This window comes from Ursus americanus, chromosome 13 (assembly GCF_024610735.1).
Source record: "Ursus americanus isolate L20-20 chromosome 13, mUrsAme1.1.p, whole genome shotgun sequence".
Classification (NCBI taxonomy): domain Eukaryota; kingdom Metazoa; phylum Chordata; class Mammalia; order Carnivora; family Ursidae; genus Ursus; species Ursus americanus.
Genome location: NC_142139.1, coordinates 71,221,873 through 71,244,151, shown reverse-complemented (window position 1 = coordinate 71,244,151; position 22,279 = coordinate 71,221,873). Strand labels below are relative to the sequence as shown.

Below are 22,279 nucleotides of genomic sequence, written 5' to 3'. Positions count from 1 at the left end.
GCCACCTGCCCATGAGGCAGACCTTTCTGGTGGTTGCATTGCTTCTCTGGTTATCATTGACAGGCTTTGCTGCCTCTGTGTGGTGGACATCTCAACACTGGTTCTCAGGGAGTACATGTGTGGTCGCTTTGGGATGTGCCCCACCACCCAATTCCGCTAAGTGGGAGATCTAGCTCTGGCTAAACTTCTACACCTCTCAGCTCCTGCCAAAGGGATCCCCATCCCAACCACACTTTTCTAGGATGGGGAACTATAGAGAATTCCTCATCCTTCTCAAAGAAGGGAAGTTCACCATCTCTCCCCTGTTCTATTTTTCCCTTTTTGGACTATGGCAGGTGAGCCGGCCTGTAGGACAAGCAGAGAGGCAACTGGAAAGTAAATGCTCAGCTCTCCCTCTTGTAGAGACCCCAGTCTTTATGACTGATTTTCTTGGAGTCTCCCTCTCCTGACTTTAAGTAGATAGAGCATTTTCCCCATCCCCAAAGTCAACTTCCTTTATGCTGGTCCTCCCTTTATATTCTCAGGAAAGGAGGGGTTGTGGCAGTTACAACACCCCACAGGCAGCCTTGCAGGAATTCTGCTGGTTCAGCTGCAGGGATTCCCTGTACCTAAAGGGTGAGGACATAGTGCTTTTGTGCTCAGCTCAGGGTCTTGACCACGATTCTAGAACAATGGAAGAATCCCACCTGAAATTGTATTACAATCAATTTAATCCAAGACTAGCACTGGGAGAGGAAAGAGGTCCAGATCAGCAGAGAAGGAGCTGGATGGGAAGTCAGAGGGTCGGAGCTCTGGTTATCACTTTCTGACTATGAGCAAGATGCTTCTCCTTCTGAGCCTCCATGTCACCTTTTGTTAGACGAGAGGCTGGCCCCAGTTGTGTCTTCCAGAACTCGGCGTGCTACTATTATTGCAGACACCCTCTGGGACGGGTAAGGGGAAGAAGGCCAAGGGAACCCTTCCCCGTCAAGATATTGAATTTTAAGAGTTATGAGTGGTGGGACGCCTGGGTGGCTCAGTCGGTTAAGCATCTGCCTTCGGCTCAGGTCATGATCCCAGAGTCCTGGGATCGAGTCCCGCATCAGGCTCCTTGCTTGGTGAGCAGCCTGCTTCTGTCTGCTGCTTCCCCCTGCTTGCGCTCTCTCTCTCGCTCACTCTCTCTGTAACAAATAAATAAAATCTTTAAAAAAAAGAGTTACATGTGATGTTTACACTCCCCAGCAACCACTCTTCTCCACTAATAGGATGCCATTGCCTTTTCCTCAAACAGCCTATTCTTAACTGTCATGGAGCTAGGAAAGGGGGAAGGCAGGAGTTAGCTGCATGGAAAGCACAGGGCTGCCCTGGTTCATGGAGCAGTGAGAGAGGGCTGCAGACCCTGTCCCATCATGGCAGAACCCAGCACCAGCTGTGTGGTAGGCTTTTTACTTGCCTTCTCTGTGGAGGCAAATTATTTTTAGATTCTCAGTTAATTCTCACCACAACCCTCGGTGATGTTATTGCCCCATTTCACAGGCAAGGAAACTGAGACGTGTTTAATTCAAGTAGGGTACATACCATTTGGATTCTAAAGCATACTTTTTTCACTTTCTAAATTTCCCCTCCCATTCCACCATCTAGTGAAGAAACCAAGTGTGATTTAATGAATGGTCTGTGTTACAACGGATGACAAGTTAGCACTGTCATCTTTAGGAACCATCTAATATGTCACAAGTGGAACTCCAACTATGTCTGCCTGACTTCAAAGTCTGTGTGATCTTCCTATCACCATAGTGCCTTGCCATTGACTCCTTGATTACAACCTGAAGGCGGGCGTGGCTCTGTCAGGCTCAGGGCACTGCACTCAGACAGCCTCAGCTCACAGAGGGCTGGCATTCGGCCAGCAGCCACTAGAACTTCTCCATCTGTTGTTCAGACCTGTGTCAGGTCTAGTTGGTTGGTGTGCATGCTGCACTGGTTTTCAAATATTGTTGGTTCCATCGCTGTCCTACCGCTCTCTACCACCAAGGCCTCACCAACGGACTAATGCATACAAGGAGCACTTCTGTCTGTGGACACAGAGCCACGTGAGGACCTCAGAGGGATTGGGGAAGAAGCGAAGCCTGGGTTCTGCTCTCAGGAAGCCCAGTCCAGTTGAGGAGGCCTGCTGTATACTCACAAAGCAATATGGAAACAACACGGAATCAAAGTTCTCACCTAGAGAGTTTAGATGAGAAGCTGATCTTAGACTGAGTTCCTCAATGTGAAATGAAGACTCCCTAGCTCATTTCCATTTCTTAAAACAAAATAATAACCAAAAAAATTTTTTTCTGAGCACCTATATTATACTAGGTGCTTTTATGTATTTCATCTCATTCAGACAGCAACATTAACTCAGCACATATGAAGTATCAAATCATGTGGAAGAATGAACAGATCAGGAAGAGTCCAAGGCTGGGTATTTGCTGTCAGCAAATGCACAGCCAGAAAGATTCATCCAGGTATGACTCACCCATGTGGGAAAGTGCAGGGTTTCAGTATCATACAGGCCTGAGCCAGAATCCTGGCCTTGCCACTCACAGTGTGAACGTTGTCAAGTCACAGCTTCCCTGAACCTCAGTTTACCCCATGTATTAAAAAAAGAAAAAAAGAAAAAAAGAAAACCTGGTGCATGCTTGGAGGAACTAAGGTATGTTAAGCACCTGCACAGTGCATCTCACACACAACGGCTGCTCCAGAAGCATTAGCTGAGCTTTTTTTCTCTTCCAGAGGCATTTTTTTCACTTGGTGGGACTTTTATTCTGTCTATGGTGACAAGTGTTTTGTTCCTTAATAGCCCTTTGCTGTTTTTTTTTAACTTATTTTTTTTTTAAGATTTTATTTATTTATTTGACAGAGAGAGAGCGAGAGAGCACAAGCAGGCAGAGGGAGACGGAGAAGCAGAATCCCCGCTGAGCAGGGAGCCTGACATGGGGCTCGATCCCAGGACCCTGAGATCGTGACCTGAGCAGAAGCCAGACACCTAACTGTCTGAGCCACCCAGGTGTCCTGCTTTTTTAAATAAACATTTTATTTTAGAACAGTTTTAGATTACAGGAAAGTTTCAGAGTTAGTACCAAATCCCCACGTTCCCACACCCGTTTGTCCTATTATTAAAATGTTACAGTACATTTGTCATCGATAAGGAACTGATATTCATTCATGACTATGAACAAAAGTCCACACCCTTTCTCATTAGCTATTTTAAAAATATCTTCTCTAAAATAATCCCCACCTGCAGTAGACTCACCCAGATGAAACAAAAAATCAAATAGTATAAGTTGATACATTTGGAGGTCTAAAGTAGCAGTAGGAGGCTGCTAGATTCAAGGAGGAAAAGATGGCTAGAGCTAGTGGGGTCACATGAGGCTCCTGGGGAGGACAGCCTTACACGGGGACCTTCAAGTTGAAGTGACCAGAGTTCAGACATGGAGACATGGATGGGGAAATTGTTCTGGGCCTGGAAGTTACCAGGAGCAGACAGAGAACATGACAGAGCATGTACGCCTGGGGTCGGAACGCGGCTGTGCCCCATTGTGGTGGGTGATCAGGGAATGGCCAGGACTGGGTGGAGTCACTACACGCTTCTGAACAATGGTAGGAGCATCCTCTTAAATAGTCTTTGAGTCTTGCAGTGCACAAGGGAGCAGAACTGAAAAGAAATAAACAGCCAGAATTAAGGGAACGCCAGAGCCCAGTCCCCTCTCAGCACACCACTTAACCCCCAACAGCTTCTCTCTCATTAGGTCCACACCCCAGCTCCACACAAGGCAGCAGGAGTTTCAATGTGCAGAGACCTTTTTTTTTTATTTATAAATAATTTATTTTTTATAGTAATTTTTTATTATGTTATGTTAGTCACCATATAATATATCCTTAGTTTTTGATGTAAAGTTCCATGATTCATTATTTGCGTATAACACCCAGTGCACCATGCAATACGTGCCCTCCTTACTACCCATCACCAGCCTATCCCAATCGTGTATCAGCAAAGAAAGGTAAAGAGGCCAAGTCCTTGTGCACCCAGTCTCGGGCCTCCTGTCGGCATGTTTGCAGTTACACAGGTCTGGGCCCACACCGAATATGCCCATATTTACACACATGATCACGTGGAAGTGCAAGCTGACCTCCATCAGCAGTATATAGATGCACATGAGCTTATGCCCACAGATACACGCTTATTACACAAATTGCAATCTATTAAAGCTGATAACCCAACCCGGAAGATCCCTGTAAGCTGCCATGGGGCCACTTGGCACCCACCCCTCCTTGCCCGCTCAGCCCCCTTGCTGCAGCAGGAGAGCCTACTCATCTTCATTTCCCGCATCTGCACCTCCATCAGCTGCTTCGCTACCCCCGGACGGGCCAAGCTTGGGAATTGGACTACAGTGCAAGCTTTCTTGAGGGAAGTTGCAGAAGAGAAAGCCAATAAATACTTAATCTCTGACTGGCTGAAAGTGCTGATAACCGGTTTATAGGGAGAAAATGTGCAGCTTGTAGTCTCTGGGAACTGAGTTTCTAGTTCATTTCCATCTGCGTGGGAGGGGAATGTGGGGACTGCCGGAGGGTGGGAGATGTTGGTTTTAAAAATGAAAACCCATTCTTCTTTCTTTTTTCCTGTTATACAGAAAGGCAGAGCCATAGAGTCTTGTAGGAGAAGGGTGGGGGACCCTGGCTGACCCCAGTATATATGCTTGGGCAGTGGGGAATGAGAGGCCAGCATTGGAGGCTCCCTTGTGGGCCAGGATAATGAACACAGCGCAAGATGGTGGGGGCAGGTGGAGCCAGGCACTGGCAAGCTTTGGAGTTGAAATCCTGTCTTGTTTCTTGTAACTTTGTAGATCTTGGGCATCTTCCAGAACCTCTGTGAACCTCAGAATCTTAGGATGTCGTAAGTGGGACAGTAGAGTAATTGAGAGCTCCATGCTGAAGCCCACTGCCTGGGTTTGAGAATTAGCTTGCCTCTTTCTGGACTGGTGGTCTTGCGAAGTTCCATATCCTTTCTGTGCTTCAGTTTTATCATCTGGAAAATGCCTGGCATGTGCTGATTATTCAATAAATGTTACCTATTTATTACATAGAAAATAATAAATTGTATATCCTGCAATAAAAACAGCTTCAGGAGGAAAAAAATGGTAATTATTTAAGCTCAGAATGTGAGTGCTCCAGAGATCTCCCATCTTTTGAAAGTAGAGTCTATCGTAGACCACTCAGTTTGCATGTTTAAATAATGGCCACCACTTAGGAAGGAATTGTTCTAGGCACTCTCTCTAGGCACCCCAACTGCCCTCTCGGGTTGGTATGTACTGAGCTCTATAGGACATTGACTCCCAAGTCCTGGGCTCTGAACCAGCCAAGGAGGAGCACTGGGGCAGATCAAAGTATCAGCTTTATGGATGTTCAGGATGCACTGGACTTGGAACTGTGACCAAAACGGGAACCCCTGCTCATTCTCCCTACCAGAAGAAGTAGGTCTTCAGAGCAGAGCTTCCTTAGCCATACCCGTGAGGTGCCGTGCTTCTCTACAGCACTAGTTAGAGTGGGAGGGAGAACACCAGAGAGAGGGTCCCCAGGCCAGCCTGAGCAGCTCATGGCCTGCAAGCAGGAGTCAAAAATGAAAATGAGGGGTGCATGGGTGGCTCAGTTGGTTAAGCGTCTAACTTCAGCTCAAGTCATGATCCTGGAATCCTGGGATCAGCCCCTGGCCTGGTTGGGCTTCACACTCAGCAGGGAGCCTGCTTGTCTCTCTCCCTTGCCTTCTGCCCCTCCCCCTACTCAAGCTCTGTCTCTCTCAAATAAATAAATAAAAATCTTTAAAAAATGAAAATGAGTTTCTCTTCTGAGAAAGCTAAACTCAGAAGAGGAAAGTTGGAGGCACATGAGCAGGAATCTTTATCCTAATCTACCAGCCAGAGAATAGCTGGTGTAAACAGAAAAATCAAAACTCTGTTTCCAACCTTGTTCCCTTCTGAGAAAACATGAGAGCTGGCAACCAGCATCTGCCCTAAAAGCATGGCTATTCTGTGTTGAAGGTATGAGGAGTGATATTTAGAAAACTCAAGGGACTTGTTGAAGGCCTGATGCTGGCAGAACCAATGCCAAAACCCAGCTGCCTGGCTGTGACACCCCGATCCCCAGCTCCTCCCCTCTGCACATCCTGGGTCATGGCACTGGGTCTACATGCCGCTCTGGGCTCCTTCCCTCTGCCCCAAGTCCCCCACTCAGGCCCTCTGTCTGCCTGGCCTCTTCACTTGACTGTAATGCTTTTTTGCAATCACACTGTCAGGAGGTGACACTTTTAGGCTGTTATGATCAACCACCCAAATGAATGGTACCAACAGTAAGTGCTATATGCTTTTAAAAATAGCACAGAAAGCCCTGGGCACACGTGGAAAGGGCAAAATGACACTTGGAGTGTCTCAGAGAGGGACATGAAGGGAAGACACATGCCTGAGCCAGAGTGACTCTTTGCCAACCCCTGAGTTCAGGTTGCAGGAGCTCCCAGGGCCTCAGTGTGAGCCACACAGCAACAGGGGGCTCTCTGCCAACATTCATCTGACAAGAGGCCATTGGCAGGAGGGTACTGCCCAAGGAGGGGACTCCCTGGATGAATATACAAGAAGGGCCTACTACTGCTAGTGGCCGAGACATGTGAAGGGAGCCCTCTGACATGAGGGTAGAGAGCTTGGGAACACAGTGAAAGAACAGGGAAGACACAATGAAAGCAGTCAACCAAGGTAATGACCAAGGCACAACTGAGTAGAGATTAACCTTTATTCCTCTTCTGCTGGGCAGCTACCTAGGCAGGTAGTTCATGGGCCACCGTGGCTCCCAGACAACCCAAGCTGACAGGGGACCCTCCCTGAGAGCTGTGGGTGTTCTGGAATTCAGGTGCTGAGTCAAAACTCTCAAGCTGAGAATAAGGGCAAGGTGGGATAAATCAAATGGATTCAAAATCAAGGAGGTGGGTCCAAGGCAGATACTAGAAACCCAGACTAACGCATGGTGTGGAAGAGCCAGGCAGAGGAGAATGGAAAGCCACAGGTGTTGTGAGCAAGGGGGAGAGATGCCCTGGGAAAATAGCTAAGGCACCAGCTGTTTGTTATGCAGGACTGTCACAAGAAATGCAGTCTTGGGCCCCATATTGTGATTATCAAAACCGCCACACAAATCTGTAAATTATTGCTAGGGGAGGCAGTGTCTTCTCCACTGAGGATCAACAGTCTAATCCATGGGCATCCTGGTGACACAGTTACCACACTCCACCACAGTGAGGTCACCACTGATGAAGGGAGCCCTGGGCTAGCATGTGTCCTGTAAACAAAAGCCAGAATATGAGGAATCTGCCAGCAGCTAGTTGCACTTTGATACTCACTGGCTCTTCATACTCTTATCTGTTTCCAGCTCCCCAGCCTTCTCCTTCTCTCCTTCCCTTCAACACACAGACTCTTGAAGATGAAAACAGCTCTCTTTCCTTTCCTGTGGACTTGGCGTCTTCACCACAGTGACAGGCAGCAGGTAAAGACACCTGCCTAGCTCCTTGAGAAAGGACCATGAGGTCGTGTTCCTCCCCATCCCTGCCTCTCGGATCCTAGCGATTGCACAGGTGAGAAATTGTCTCTGAGCTCTATGTAAACAGACTTCTGATTAAACTGGAGAAGTTAAGAGATGAACACCAATACAAAGATTTTCATATTTTTTATTATAAATAGCCCAAATATTTGGTCCCATTTCCAGTTTAAATGGGTAAACCATAATATTGATGGTTTGCAACAGATACAAGATGAATTGAGCCTCTCTACCAGCTAGCTGAACCACTTTTAATGGGGAATATATCGAAGCTATAAATTCCTACAGACAGGATTGCTATGCAATGGCATAATATATCTTCTATTCAATCTTTTATACATTATGGTTTGTCCTGAATTCCACTGGATATATTTATGGATCTGGAGCTTTTCCGTGAGGAAGCGCCAAGTACCTCCTCTTTCCCTTCTCTTAACATTTCCAGGGCCTCTGGAGATAATCATCACTTGTTCTTCTTTAGATAAGATCTGGAGTGTGGTCCCTTCATCCTTATGGGCGCGTTTCCTCTCCCAGAATGGGGATTGGTGGCTCCAAACATTCTGGGATCTTATTATTCGGTGGGAGGCGGAGGCACATGTGGAAATAAGTGGATGCTTATTCTAAATAGGAGAGTGGTCCGTAGACTCTGTCCACATAGCAGCTGATGACTCTGACTCAAGGCCCATGTTTGATACATCAGGTCCAGAAGGTAGACCCTTGACTGCCGTGTGCCCTTTCGTTGTCGTAGTGGTGTTTCCTACCAGATAGTCATTCCTACAATCCAAGTCTCTCAGTCACCACGCCCAGCACTCCCATCCCAAACTCATGATCTGGATGGAGCCCAAATGTAGCCCCATACTGAGGAAAAAGCAGCTCAATTTGGGCCAACATCTTTGAGATCGACTGATCTATCTCTGCCTCTCGGCTTTGCCACGTCCTTCAAAACCTCAGTCATCTTAGGTACTATTATCAAGGGTAAGAGTGGTCCCAGTGGTGTGCTAGTAAATATTTAATCACATTATTGTGTTTATTATCTTTGTTTTTAATCTAATTTACTTAATCGTAAGTGTATATCATTTTATTTTTAGCCACAGCTCTGTTTAACAACTAGCTCCCTGGATTTCTGAGCATGTGACAGTTCACACACCCCATGCACCACAGAGCATGGTCATGAAGCCAGGTCACTGAGGTCTCACACACATGAAACAAAGCCTGGCACAGAGGAGAATTATTTATTTATTTATTTATTTATTTATTTATTTATTTATTTATTTATTTATTTATTTATTTATTTTAGAGAGAAAGAGAGTGTGTATGGGGTGGGGAGAGGGAGAGGGAATTGTAAGCAGGCTCCACGCCCGGTGTACAGCTGCCATAGGGCTCAGTCTCACAACCCTGAGATCAAGACCTGAGCTGAAATCGAGTCAGAGGTTTAACTGACCGAACCACCAGGTGCCCCCAGAGGAGTCCTTTATTTAAGGTCAGGTTGTCCACATTAATAATAGTGAAAATAAGAATGAGGAAAAGCAGAGGAGGGGATGAGAGGTGATTCAGACTATCTTCAGCAGGGGAGCTCTACTGGAGGAAGCCTGGGCGTCCTCACCTTTCTTGAGCCAGAGCATTGCAAGGTAGCTTCATCACTTGGTTTCCACTAGCTGTGCTGGGAAGTCTCCACACATTTCATACAGCTATTTTTAAATGCAAGGCCAAGGACCACATTCCACAGCTAAATAGAAGTGATTTTTGCATTACTCCTCATTACTTGACCCACCACTGCCATCCCCCCACATAAAACAACACAGCTGAGTACGAGCAGGTGTGCACAGCCAGCTTTCTTTCCACTGAGGCAGACCCTGAGTGGTTGAAGGGTGGTAAAAAGAATAAATGAACAGGGCTTTTCTCTTTTGGTAAAGTGTGGCTAAGAAGAACACCTACCTCACAGGGCTGTTGTGAGGATTAATTGAGATAATCCATGTAAAGTGATTAGCCCCGCAAATGTTTGCTGTTGTTCTCCTTGTTCTTGCTCGGCCCTGGGAAACAGAAGCTGATGGCGTAGGTGTTTGGCAACTGCTTACAGACAGTGATTAGGTGTCTGACAAGCTTTTATCTTCCCTGTTTTGTGAACCTAAGAGATCCCATCCTCCCTCCTTCTCAGCTGCAGTAGAAATAAACATTCCCTGACCCAGAGATCCAAGGAGCCATGAGTTTCCAGCGTGGCTTTCACGAGGTGATCTCTATCTGCTACTGCTCTCTTACTCCTACTCCAAAAATGAAGAGAAAGGGCACAGGATCCGGAGTCTGAAGCCCTGGGTCTGACAACAGCCCAGCAGCGCGCTGATCAGGTGAGCCCAAGAAACTACACCAGGCTCAGCACCCTCAATTGTAAAATGGGAGCAATAATTCTTAATTCAGAGGGACGCCTTGAGGAGTAATTTAAAATTCTCTGTAAGCTGAACCATGCTCTACCTGGGTTAGTGGTTTTTGTTGGTGGTGTAGCAATATGTGCCTTATGAAGCATTTCACATCCATTAGCTCATTTGAAGTTACAGCTTTAAAGTAGGGACAGAAAATGGTGATTTCAAAGTGGCTGAGTGGAGCTGCTGAGCTGGACTGAGAGCTTTCCTCTGGGCTGAAGAGAACAGTGCTTTGGAAAAATATGGTGAGGCCAGATGAAGAGTCTGGTAAAGGGATATTTCGGGATCTTTGAGCAGAGGGATGGCATGTAACTGAATCTACTGAATCTTGTTAAGTTGACCTGCACCTCTGTCTTCACTACCTCAAGTAGAGTCAGTTCTTGGAGTTTAACTTCCAGCCCTGGCTCTTTTCCCCACAGAGATGTAGCAGGATATTGGAAGGTGCTTTTCCTGGTGCCCCAGAATTAACAGCAGACCCCCAAGCTGGCAACAAGAATGCCATATTCTAAGGAGAGCCTCTAATAGTTGGAGCCAAACCCTGCCCCTGCCCAGATCTCATGCCAGGTGGCTCAGTTACCAGTTTAATGAGATGTGCAGTTCCTCTTTCTCCCCTCCAGTAAGGGGCCAGGAGCCAAAGGGAGCACTGGGAGGGATCTGCTGTGACTATGGCACACCTGCTGTTGAACCAGCATCGCACAGGGGTTTCCCAGGAAACCCTAGGGGCTAGCCTACTCACACTCCAACCCAGCTCTGCTGCTGTACCAGCTGTAGAACCATGACCAAGTTGCCTGACCTTTCTGCCTCAGTTTCCTCATCTGTAGATTTGAGAAAATAGTAGCTGTCTCATACATTTATGGTGAAGATTGCATGTTGCTGTGGACTGAGTATTTGTGTCCCCTCAAAACTCATATGCTGAAGCCCTAATCCCCAGTGTGATGGTATTTGAAGGTGGGACCTCTGGGAGGTAATTAGGGTTACATGAAGTCATGAGGGCAGGGCCCCCGTGATGAGATTAGTGTCTATATAAGAGAAGGAAGAAAAGTTTCTCCCTCTCTGTCAGTGTGTACAAACACTTCACTTTTTTTCCCTGGGACGAGCTATAGTTTTTTGTTTTGTTTTGTTTTGTTTGACTATTGTTTACATTTTATTCAAAGTCATTTTGTGCTTTTCTCATCCTCTATAAGAAAGCTGATCCGTTCTCTTTTTTTTTTTTTTTTTGGAGAGAGAGAGAGCACACGCATGTGAGCACAAGGGCAGGGTCAGAGGGAGAGAGAGAATCTTAAGCAGACTCCCAGCTGAGTGTGGAGCCCGACAATGGGGGCTTCATTTCACGACCCTGAGATCACGACCTGAGCAGAAATCAAGAGTTGGACGCTTAACTGACTGAGCCACCCAGGTGCCTCTAATTCCTTTTTTTTTACATTTTTAAATTTCCTTTTTTTTAGCTTTATTAGGGTATGATTAATATGCTAAAAAAGGGACACATTTAATGTATACATCTTGATGAGTTTGGACATATGCATAAACCCATAACACCATCACCACAAGCAAGGCACTAAATATATCTATAACCTGCAAAATTTTTCTTCTGTTCTTTTATGTGTTTCAATTAACTAGATCTATCCTTAACATATTTTAAAGCATGCAATACAGTATTGTTAACTGTAGGTACAATGTTGTACAATGGATCTCTAGAACTTCATCTTGAATAACAGAAACTTTACACCTATTGAAAGAAAGTCCGCCATTTCCTCCACCTACCAGCCCCTGGCAATCAGCATTCTATTCTCTGCTTCTCTGTGTTGGACTATTTTAGATACTTCATGAACTGGATTCATGCAGTATTTGTTCTTCTGGGACTGGCTTATTTTACTTCACATCATGGCCTCTGGCTTCATCCATCTTGTTACAAATGGCAGGATTTCCTTCTTTTTTATGACTGAATAATATTCCACTGTATTTTTATACCACTTTTTTTTTTTTGGTCCAATCATCTGTTGGTGGACGTTTGGGTCATTTTCAAATCTTGGCTATTGTGAATAATGATACAGTGAACATGAGGGTGCAGGAAAAAAAGAACTACCCTATGATGCAGCAACCCCACTTCTGGGAAGATGGACAAAGGACTGAAATTAAAAATCTCAAAGAGGTATCTACACCCCCATGTCTTATCCTAATAATGGTTTTCAATTTAGCATCTATCTATACCTCCATCTGCTCTTCCATTTTCCTTTTCCTCTTATACAGAATTTACTCTGATCAGTTCTTAAATCTAGACTTATTCATGATCAATAGAAGTAAGCACTTGACTAACTCATGAAAACTTAGAATGTAGTCACTGCCAAACATTCAGATATAGAAATAAATACCATTTTATATCAGTTTTAAAATTCCAAAGGTAGAAAATGTGAAAGTGAGTGATCCTCCTACCCCAGTTCCTCACTTTTCCTTCTCCAAAAGCAACTAATGTTAGCTGTTTCTTCTGTGTCTTTCTAGAGTTACTATATGCATTTACAAACAAATGGATAGAGTATAGGTGATGAAGGATAGATAGATAGATAGATAGATAGATAGATAGATAGATAGATAATAGATAGATAGATAGATAGATAGATAGATAGATAGATAGATAATAGATAGAAATTCTTTATTTTCCCCCACAAATGGATACAAACATGTTTTAATATTTCATGGAGATACCCCCCTAACAACACTTAAGAGTCTCTACGTCCCACTGAACAGATCCAGATCATTCCACATATGGTGGTCATCACCATTTAACTATCACCCTATTGATGAACATTTGGGTTATGCATAGCTTTTCCTTAGTACATGCAATGATACATTAAATAATAGCATTGTGCACATGTGCAAATGCAGTTGTGGGATGCATTTCTACAGGTCGAATCCAAGAGTCAAAAACACATGTGATTTTGGTAGAGATTATGAGAACTGTGCTTCCACCAGTAATGATTACAAATTCCCCCCGACTGGAAACCTGCCCAATACATCATGTCATCAAATGTTTTCACTTTTGTCATTCTCATAGGTATTTTATTATAACTTTAATTTGGCTGCTCTCCTAATGTGTAAGATATGATATATTTTCTTATTTAGGAATTATTTGCAGTTCCTTTTGTGTGAACTCTTCATATCCGTTCCTTGTGCTTGATTTGGACTATTAGGCTTTTTTTTTTTCTTATGGATATTTAAGCACACTTATTCAAGGTGCATTACAACTTTTTCTTCTCTATCAATTCTTTTTATTTTATTAATTGTATCTTTTCCATGAAGAATATTATTATATTTGTATAATTTAATTTTTCAGTGTTTTCTTTTTAAGGATAATGAGTTTTGTGTCAAATTCTAAAAGTCTTTTCCTATGCTGAGATTAACGACAACAGAAAATTCTTGTAAATTCTTCTGATATATTCTTTGGTACCACTTTGGTTCATTGGAATTTATTTTGGAATATGGGGTGATTTGAAAACAGACTTTACTCTTTTTTGGATAAAAACATACCTGTCCCAGCATTATTTATTGGAGAATTTACTTTATGCATTTTGTTTCAAATGCACCAATAGCAAAAAATAGAGGCAGTATAGCCCAGTGGTTAAAAGCATGAACACCAGAGCCTGACAGCAGGGGTTCAAGTGTTGCATTAGAACATATACTATATATCCTATGATGTGTCAGCTAATGTTATAATTATTGTTATGCATATTTTCCCCTATGCATTTGGTGCTAGTGCTGGATGTTTTACTCTGGCCCATTGATCTTTCTTATAATCAATATCTTTATCCCAAAAGTTACTCATATAAATCAAGGCTTCTTATATCTGAATATTGTTTTCTTCTAACCTCCTTACCAAATTCTCTTATAGTTCTTTTTTTTATTGTATTATGTTAGTCACCATACAGTACATCCCTAGTTTTTGATGTAAAGTTCCATGATTCATTACTTGCGTAAAACACCCAGTGCACCATGCAATACGTGCCCTCCTTAATACCAGGAGCACAGTAGAGCAGATCAACAGAACTAGAAGCTGGTTCTTTGAAAGATTAAATAAGATCGATAAGCCACTATCAAGACTTATTCAAAAGAATAGAGAAAGGACTCAAATTAACAAAATTATGAATGAAAAGGGAGAGGTCACAACCAACACCAATGAAATAGGAAGGATCATTAGAAACTTTTATCAACAGCTTTATGCCAATAAATTAAATAATCTGGAAGAAATGGATGCGTTCCTGGAAACCTATAAACTACCAAGAATGAAACAGGAAGAAATTGATGATTTAAACAGACTGATTATTTATGAAGAGATTGAAGCAGTGATCAAAAACCTCCCCAAAAACAAGAGCCCAGGGCCTGACGGATTCCCCGGGGAATTCTACCAAACATTCAAAGAAGAAATAATACCTATTTTCCTGAAGCTGTTTCAAAAAATAGGAACAGAAGGAAAACTACCAAACTCATTCTATGAGGCCAGTATTACCTTGATCCCCAAACCAGGCAAAGACCCCATCAAAAAGGAGAATTACAGACTGATATCCCTGATGAATGTGGATGCCAAAATTCTCAACAAGATCCTGGCTAATAGAATCCAACAGTACATTAAAAGGATTATCCATCATGACCAAGTGGGATTCATCCCTGGGATGCAAGGGTGGTTCAACATTCGCAAATCTATCAGCGTGATACATCATATCAACAAGAAAAGTCTCAGGAACCATATGATCCTCTCAATAGATGCAGAAAAAGCATTTGACAAAATACAGCATCCTTTCCTGATTAAAACCCTTCAGAGTGTAGGGATAGCAGGTACATTCCTCAATTTCATAAAAACCATCTATGAAAAGCCTACAGCGAATATCATTCTCAGTGGGGAAAAGCTGGAAGCCTTTTCCTTAAGATCAGGAACATGACAAGGATGCCCACTCTCGCCATTATTATTCACCATAGTACTAGAAGTCCTTGCAACAGCAATCAGACGACAAAAAGGGATAAAAGGTATCCAAATCGGCAAAGAAGAAGTCAAACTGCCCCTCTTAGCAGATGACATGATACTCTATATGGAAAACCCAAAAGACACCACCCCCAAACTACTAGAACTTATAGAGCAATTCATTAATGTGGCAGAATATAAAATCAATGCTCAGAAATCAGTTGCATTTCTATACACGAACAATGAGACAGAAGAAAGAAATTAGGGAATCCATTCCATTTACACTAGCACCAAAAATCATACGTTATCTCGGAATTAACTTAACCAGAGAGGTAAAGGATCTATATTCTAGAAACTATAAATCTCTTATAGTTCTTATAGTTTGTAACTGTTCTAAATTAATTCACTCTGTTCTTCTGGGTATACATTTATACAATACGTTATTACTAATAGTTTTACCTTCTCATTCCCATAGCTATCCCTCTTATTTCTTTCTCTTATTTAATTTCATTGGCAAGTATCTCCAGTAGTAGACATTTTTATCTTGTTTCTGACCGTAATGTGACTGTTTTAAAGTGTTACTAGCATGCATAACCCTGGCTTAAGAATAGAGAATAGATATCAAATTGAGGAAATATCTATTTTACTATATTGACACTTTCATCAGGAATGAAGTTTGGATTCTATCCTAAATGTTTTTTTTATTTTTATTTTTAACCTACAAATATTGTGAGTTATATTCATTTTTCCATTCAACAACTAGATATTGAGTACCTAGTCTATGCAAGGCATTCTTCTAAAACCTAGAAATTCAAAAGTAAACTTATAAAATTGGCCCCTGCCCTCAAAGAGTTCGCATTTGAATCCAGAAGTTTATCAATGAGAAAATAAACAAAGGGATTTGAAATATGATGCCAGGACTATGTCAATGCTATTATAGTAATAAATTGCTTGATAGTGCATTATCCTTGCATTCCTGTATGGATTAATTTTTTATGATTAAAGATGGCTAGAAATCTTTTGCATTTTCCAAGCATGTTATTAAGAAACAAAAAAGGGAATTCCAGGGGCGCCTGGGTGGCGCAGTCGTTAAGCGTCTGCCTTCGGCTCAGGGCGTGATCCCGGCGCTATGGGATCGAGCCCCACATCGGGCTCTTCCACTATGAGTCTGCTTCTTCCTCTCCCACTCCCCCTGCTTGTGTTCCCTCTCTCGCTGGCTGTCTCTATCTCTGTCAAATAAATAAATAAAATATTTTTAAAAAAAGGGAATTCCACCAAACATTCTTTTTTAAAAATATTTATTTATTTATTTTAGAGAGAAAGGCTGTGGGGGGTACATAAGGAGAAGGAGAGAGAGAATCTCAAGCAGACTACCTGCTGCATGCAGAACCCAACACGGGGATCGATCTCAGGACCATGGGATCATGACCTGAGCCAAAATCAAGACTCAGACACTTAACCAACTGAGCCACCCACGCACCCCTCACCAAACATTCTTAAAGTAGTGATTGAAAAAAAAATTATCTGTATGCCTTGATAAGGTCAGACAGTTCAAACTGATTATATGGATTTTTCATGGCATTGCTTTCCAAATGCTGGAAAAGTAAAACCTGGAAAGTGGCTAACTGGTTGTTTCAAAAAGTACAATTGTTATGAAAACAAGGATAGTATGAGGTAATTTTCTGGGAAATGGCTAGTATAGACAAAACAAGAATTGAGCTTCCCCAGACTGTCTGCAGCAAATCACACTCACCTCCACCTCTGAGATATATCATCAATACACTCAGTGCCCTCCTGTTCTCTCTTTGCCAAACTCTTTCTCATCTACCAGACAGAATGGTGCTTTTGCTCAGAAACTTCTCGGATTTCCCTTGTGTTAGTTGCTCCCACCTCTTTGGTACCAATGGGCTCTATTTATTTCTCTCTTTACATTTATCACAATACACTAATGCTTTTATTTATACATCTGTGGTAGATTATGGCCCACAATGTGTTCACAACTCTCTGCACCCACACTGTTGTGGGGTCCAACACCCTTTCTGACTCTGGGGTTGGCCATGGGATGGTTTTGGCAAATATGTCAATCACAGATGTTATGCAAACAGAATCTTAAAAAGCATATAGGCATTGGGGTTTGCAGTGTCTCCTGTTCTGTTCTGTAGAACCCTGAGAATACTACATCAAAAGTCCAGTCTACTGGAGGATGAAAGACCAGAGGGATCAGAGACAAGCTGCCTGGCTGAGGCTCCCTAGACCACAGTCTGCCTGGGCCATTCAGTCCCAGCCAAGCTGCCAGCTGACCAGAAATCAGTCAAACTAACCCATACCAAATGAATCACCTAGCTGACCTGCAGAATTGTGAAGAAGAACAAAGTTCTTGTTTGGGGGGTAGTTTGTTGCACAGCAAAAGTTAACTGCCCCTCTTACTCAGCTGTGAGCACTTTGAAGGTCAGGATGACGTCTTACTCACTGAATATAGTGTCTAGCACAGTGCTGGGCACATAATGTCTGTCTGATTAATGTTTTTTAATAGAAGAAAGATTCTATTTAGACAGGAGCAGATTCTGACTGCACTCTACCTTATGCTGTATCATCTGTTTAGCATGCTCTACCAGCCATGCTCTTTCCCTGTGACAGCACATATTACACCTTTTTTGGGGCTGTTTTGTTTAAATGTCTTCTCTTTGGACTGTAAACTCTGTGAGAGCAGGGACGTCCTTTATGTTTGCTCACTGTTGTGTCATTCAGCACCTATCCCTTGGAAAATATTTGTTGAATAAATGAATCAACACAGCTTGGCATTTGCAGTATCCAGTAATGTGGCCCTGGTGGGAGAGGAGGTATTAATCACCTCTACCCATCATATACAGCCTCACATCCCCTGTGGGCTCCTCATGGCATTACCAAAAGGCATGCTTCCCCCCAAGAGGAAATGTTGTGGGTAGAAGAGAGAAGTGGGTGGTTGGGGGCTGAGGGGTCTGAGAAGTCATGCATAGCCGGTCATCTTGAACTGAATCTAGGCAGTTATGTGCATGCACAGTGCACAGTCCTCCCAAACGGCACTAACCTAGAAAGTCTCCTGGTCAAGGAAGGAGCAGTGGCTTAAAAGTCAAGAGAATGGAGACTCAAGCCCGTGCTGCTTCGTGACCTACTTCAGCTGACCTGATCTCTCTGGGCCATAGGGTCTGCCCTACCAGCCTAATATACCATCTCAAAAGAATACGGTAAATAACACAAAATTGTTTACAAAAATAAAAACCAAAGAGACCACCTTCCCTTCATAAATAGGCTGTATTCCACATGCTCATGTTTCAGAGGGTTGTTTAGAAGTGAGTATTGCATTTTCCCATAGAAACCATATTGAAAATCACAGTTAGGTTCCCTGGCTCCCACTCAAAAGCCTATTTAAACCATAATGTAACTGAAATAACATATATTTGTGAAGAAAAACGGCAGGAAAAATACTGTTGCAATACTAGTAATTAAACCAGAAAAAAAATAATACCACGGAATAAGAAGCAGCGTTTCTGATTCATCTCAAATGCCAGTGCTTGAAGAAAAGTGGGCTTAATTAGAAAAGGAGGAGGTGGCAGGAAGGTTTTGTGGAGATCTAAAGGCATCTTTCAGTCACAGCTTCAGATGCTCCAACATTGAGTTGGTGACACTGTTTCCCCCTAAATGTCAGGTTGTTCCGTTCTTAATGCTGCATCCCAGGTGTGTGCCCTTTTCTATGATTTGGCCCATATTTTGAGTTACAAGTGAAATGAGAAAAGGAAAAAAATTACCTGACCAAAAGCTGCAAGAGAAGAAGGAAGACACAAGGATGAGATTGCTAAGCCTAAGAGCAGCAAGGCAACTTTCTGAGACTCCTACACAACCTACCACATGATGTTCCTGTGTTCCCTTGCTCTTTCTCCACAATTCACCTGCAACAAGGCACGTCCCCATTTTGTAAGGGAAAGCACTGAGGCTGGATTGGAAGGTGACTTTGCCAACAGGCTTTGTGTAGGAGCCAGAGTTTAGGTCTTAGGGCTGCCTGATGCTAAAGCCCATTTCCTTTGTTCCTTCCACTGCTGTGGGTGCAGAGGACAGAAGGAAAGGGAAGCACTATTTCTAAGGAGATGGTGAGGAGGCCATCTGAGGCCCCCTACAAGACGTCAGGAGGCACTCTCCCTCAGGACATCAGAGCAAGGCATTGAGGAGGCTGCAGGCTTGAGATGGGAAAGAAAAATGTGCAGATAACTGTCTAAAACATCTGAGACGTTTAAAGTCAGGGCCTGTGACTGCAGCAAGAGCCAGTACAAATGCAAGATACTACTAACCAGATGGACGCAGTCCCTACCCTTAAGAAACTACAGCCTAAAATCAATGATCGACAGTCAGATTAAATCCGTAGACAGATAAGGAAGAGAACAATCTCAAAGCACAAAACCCTAAAGGAGAAAAGTTAATAAATAATAATGCAAAATTAATAACAGAAGAATATGTGCTGAGTGAAAAATGCACCTAACAAGGAAGACACTTTCTCCTTGGGTAAACCACCAAGAAGAGAGCACGGGGATGAAACGAAAGTTTGCAAATTAGATCTTCTCTCGTGTTGATCAACCCAGGGGTTCTTGCTCATAAAATTAAAAGAAATAAAATTCCGCTGTAACCAGCTCCCTTGGGCTCCTCAGAAGTACTCACGTGGCAGGGAATGAAGCACATTCGGCTCCTTCCATCAAGTTGCTCCCCTTCTGTATGAGCCATGTGATGACCAAGTTACAGGATCAGCAAGGATAGCATCTTCCAGACACAGGGACCCCAGACCCAGCCTCCTAGATGAGGGCAGCTCTCACTTCCTCCCCTGGCTGCCCTCCTCCCGCTCATCCCAGCAGGTCCGCACACTGCCATTTGCTCTGTGTGACGGCACAAAAGTGCCATTGGGCATGCAGATGTCCCCGGCAGGGTGCCTACCCTCAAGAAACCTATGACCCAGTTGCAGAGAAAAGGCTGACATGGGGAACAACCAGAGAACAAGTTTTAGACACATTTGGTGCACTTTCCACTGAACTCTACAACCCACTTCATTCCCTTCCATCTCCTTCTCAACTTCCTAGGATTCTCACTGACACTTCCACATTTGCAAGGCATTGGCAACTTCTGAGCTTTGGGTTTCCCATGGGAAAACAGGATTGATGTAAAAAATGGAAATGACGATTAAACCTAGCTCTTAACTTTGCAAGTTAACGCTACAAATAAATCATTCATTTGTTTTAAAAAGTGATTTAGAAAATGCAAATATTAGCCATTATCATGGATAGGTCAAAGGTGATGTTAAAAGTAAAGCAGAAATTGGACTACTGGGCCACTCTGGTATTTGTGCTTAATATTGCGTGAAGTGTACTCTTTGAGGGAGAATCTTTTGGCTTAACAACCAGAAAATGACTGCGGGCCCCCAGCAGACCAGCCTTATTCCTCCCTCTTAAACAGATTGGCTTTCGCAGGCCTGGAAATGTGAAGCTGTAATGTGCACTTTCCTTTGCTCCTCCTCCTTCTTATTCTTCTCCCTCTCTCCTCCTTCCTTCCCCCTGACCCTCAGTATGTGATCAACTGTGAAATACAGACTAGAAAAAAAGGAGTAAACCTGGTTTTGGCACAGCACATAGTGGTTGATTATCGAGGGCCCACTAACTACCAGACGCTGGAGGGAGTTCTTACAAGCATGATCTAATTAACCTCTTATAACCACCCTTCTCCTCTGGGATTATTTTCCCCAATGTGTTGGAGAAGAAACCAAGCCTCTGAAACACCAAGTGAACCATCCTGCATCACACAGCTGGTGAGTGGCAAAAAATGAGATCTGACCCCAATCAGTTTGCCAAAGCAGCCGTGCTCTTTTCAGTATGCAACAGGCCTTTGCTTCCATGAGCAAGTCTGAACTGTCTGAATGAGAATCTCTGTTTATTTCACCCTTGTAAATAGTGAATTGTACACTCGTGAAAGTGTATCTTCTTGCCCTTTCTGGGATCTCTTGTTTGAGTCCCAAGCTCAAAATTTCTTACCATCATGATATTTAGGGGCATCAGCTACTCTATGCAGAAAGAAATCAAATTTAGACCATAGTGGTCGTGGGGTAACTGGCAGAGAGAAGTGCCTCTCTTTCCCATCTGATGACCTACCAGCCCTGCCTCAGTTTCTCTGTGCACCAAAAAGTAGTTGGAAGCCCTTGAACATCCCCCTTCCCAACCTACGTCCTCATGCTTCTTCAAGACAACTACAGTACTAGAATGCTTTCCCCTCAGGGCTGCCTGATTCTTAAGTACAAAGAGCACCTGAAAGGAAGGGCCTTTGGAGGTTCTCTACTCCGGAGGGTCCTACACATGGCCGAGCATGCCCATCACCTGGGAAGCTCTTAAAAATAGGCAAACCCCTGGGCCTTGTCTCTCATGGTTCTTAGAGAGGAGCTTGAGGTTCAGAAATTTGCATTTTTTAAAGCTTCCTGAGTAATTCTCCCAAACTACCCAATTTGGATATTGTTATGGGTGAACTGTGTCCCTTTAAAATTCATGTGTTGAGGTCTTAACCTCCAGGACCTCAGAATGTGACTATATTTAGACATAGTGTCTTTAAGGAGATAATTACACTTATTTTAATTTCATTTAAAATAAGGTCATATTCGTGGGCCCTAACCCGATATCACTGATTCTTACAAGAAGAGGAGATTAAGACACAGACACACCCAGAGGGAAGATCATGTGAAGACAGAGGAAGAAGAAATAGCCATCTACAAGACAAGTAGGCAGGCCTCAGAAGAAATCAGCCCACTGAACCCTGATCTTGGACTTCCAGGCTCCAGGACTGTAAGAATATAAAAGTCTGTTGTTTAAGCCCCCCAGTCTGTGGTACTTTGTTATGGCGGCCCTAATGAACTAATACAAATGCTTCAAAACTAGTCTAACCTTTTTCAGGTAAAGTTGAAAAACTGAGGTCTAGGGAGGTCAATTGACTTACTCAAGGCCACTGAACAAGTCAGTATTGGGCTAAGACTCAAACCAATGTGTACTGATGTACGCTCCAGAACTCACTCTGTGACCCTGCATTGACTCTAGGGGACAGAGAACCAGACCAGCCTGAACCCACCAGGAAGCCTTCCCTGAAGACTACTGGAGTCATACTGATACATCACTCCCCTGAGAATCTGTAGTAATAATTATCTAAAGCCTTTAATTATTGTAGTACTAATTATCTGAAGCCTCAGCACTGGACAGGGTCAGTTTTATACTGACAATCATTTGGCCTTCCCTACTGATTCGTGTCCCTATATCACCTAGAAGAGTGCTAGTGTTTCAAT

General features: G+C 43.3%; 1 long non-coding RNA gene across 1 annotated transcript; it reads left to right on the top strand.

Moving 5' to 3' along the window:
* Window positions 1–7,373: 7,373 nt before the first annotated feature.
* On the top strand, window positions 7,374–21,815 carry LOC123789901 (uncharacterized). The gene is made up of 3 exons (XR_006778942.2): window positions 7,374–7,624; window positions 9,740–9,926; window positions 21,598–21,815. It is a non-coding gene; the product is annotated as an uncharacterized LOC123789901 (long non-coding RNA).
* Window positions 21,816–22,279: the final 464 nt, after the last annotated feature.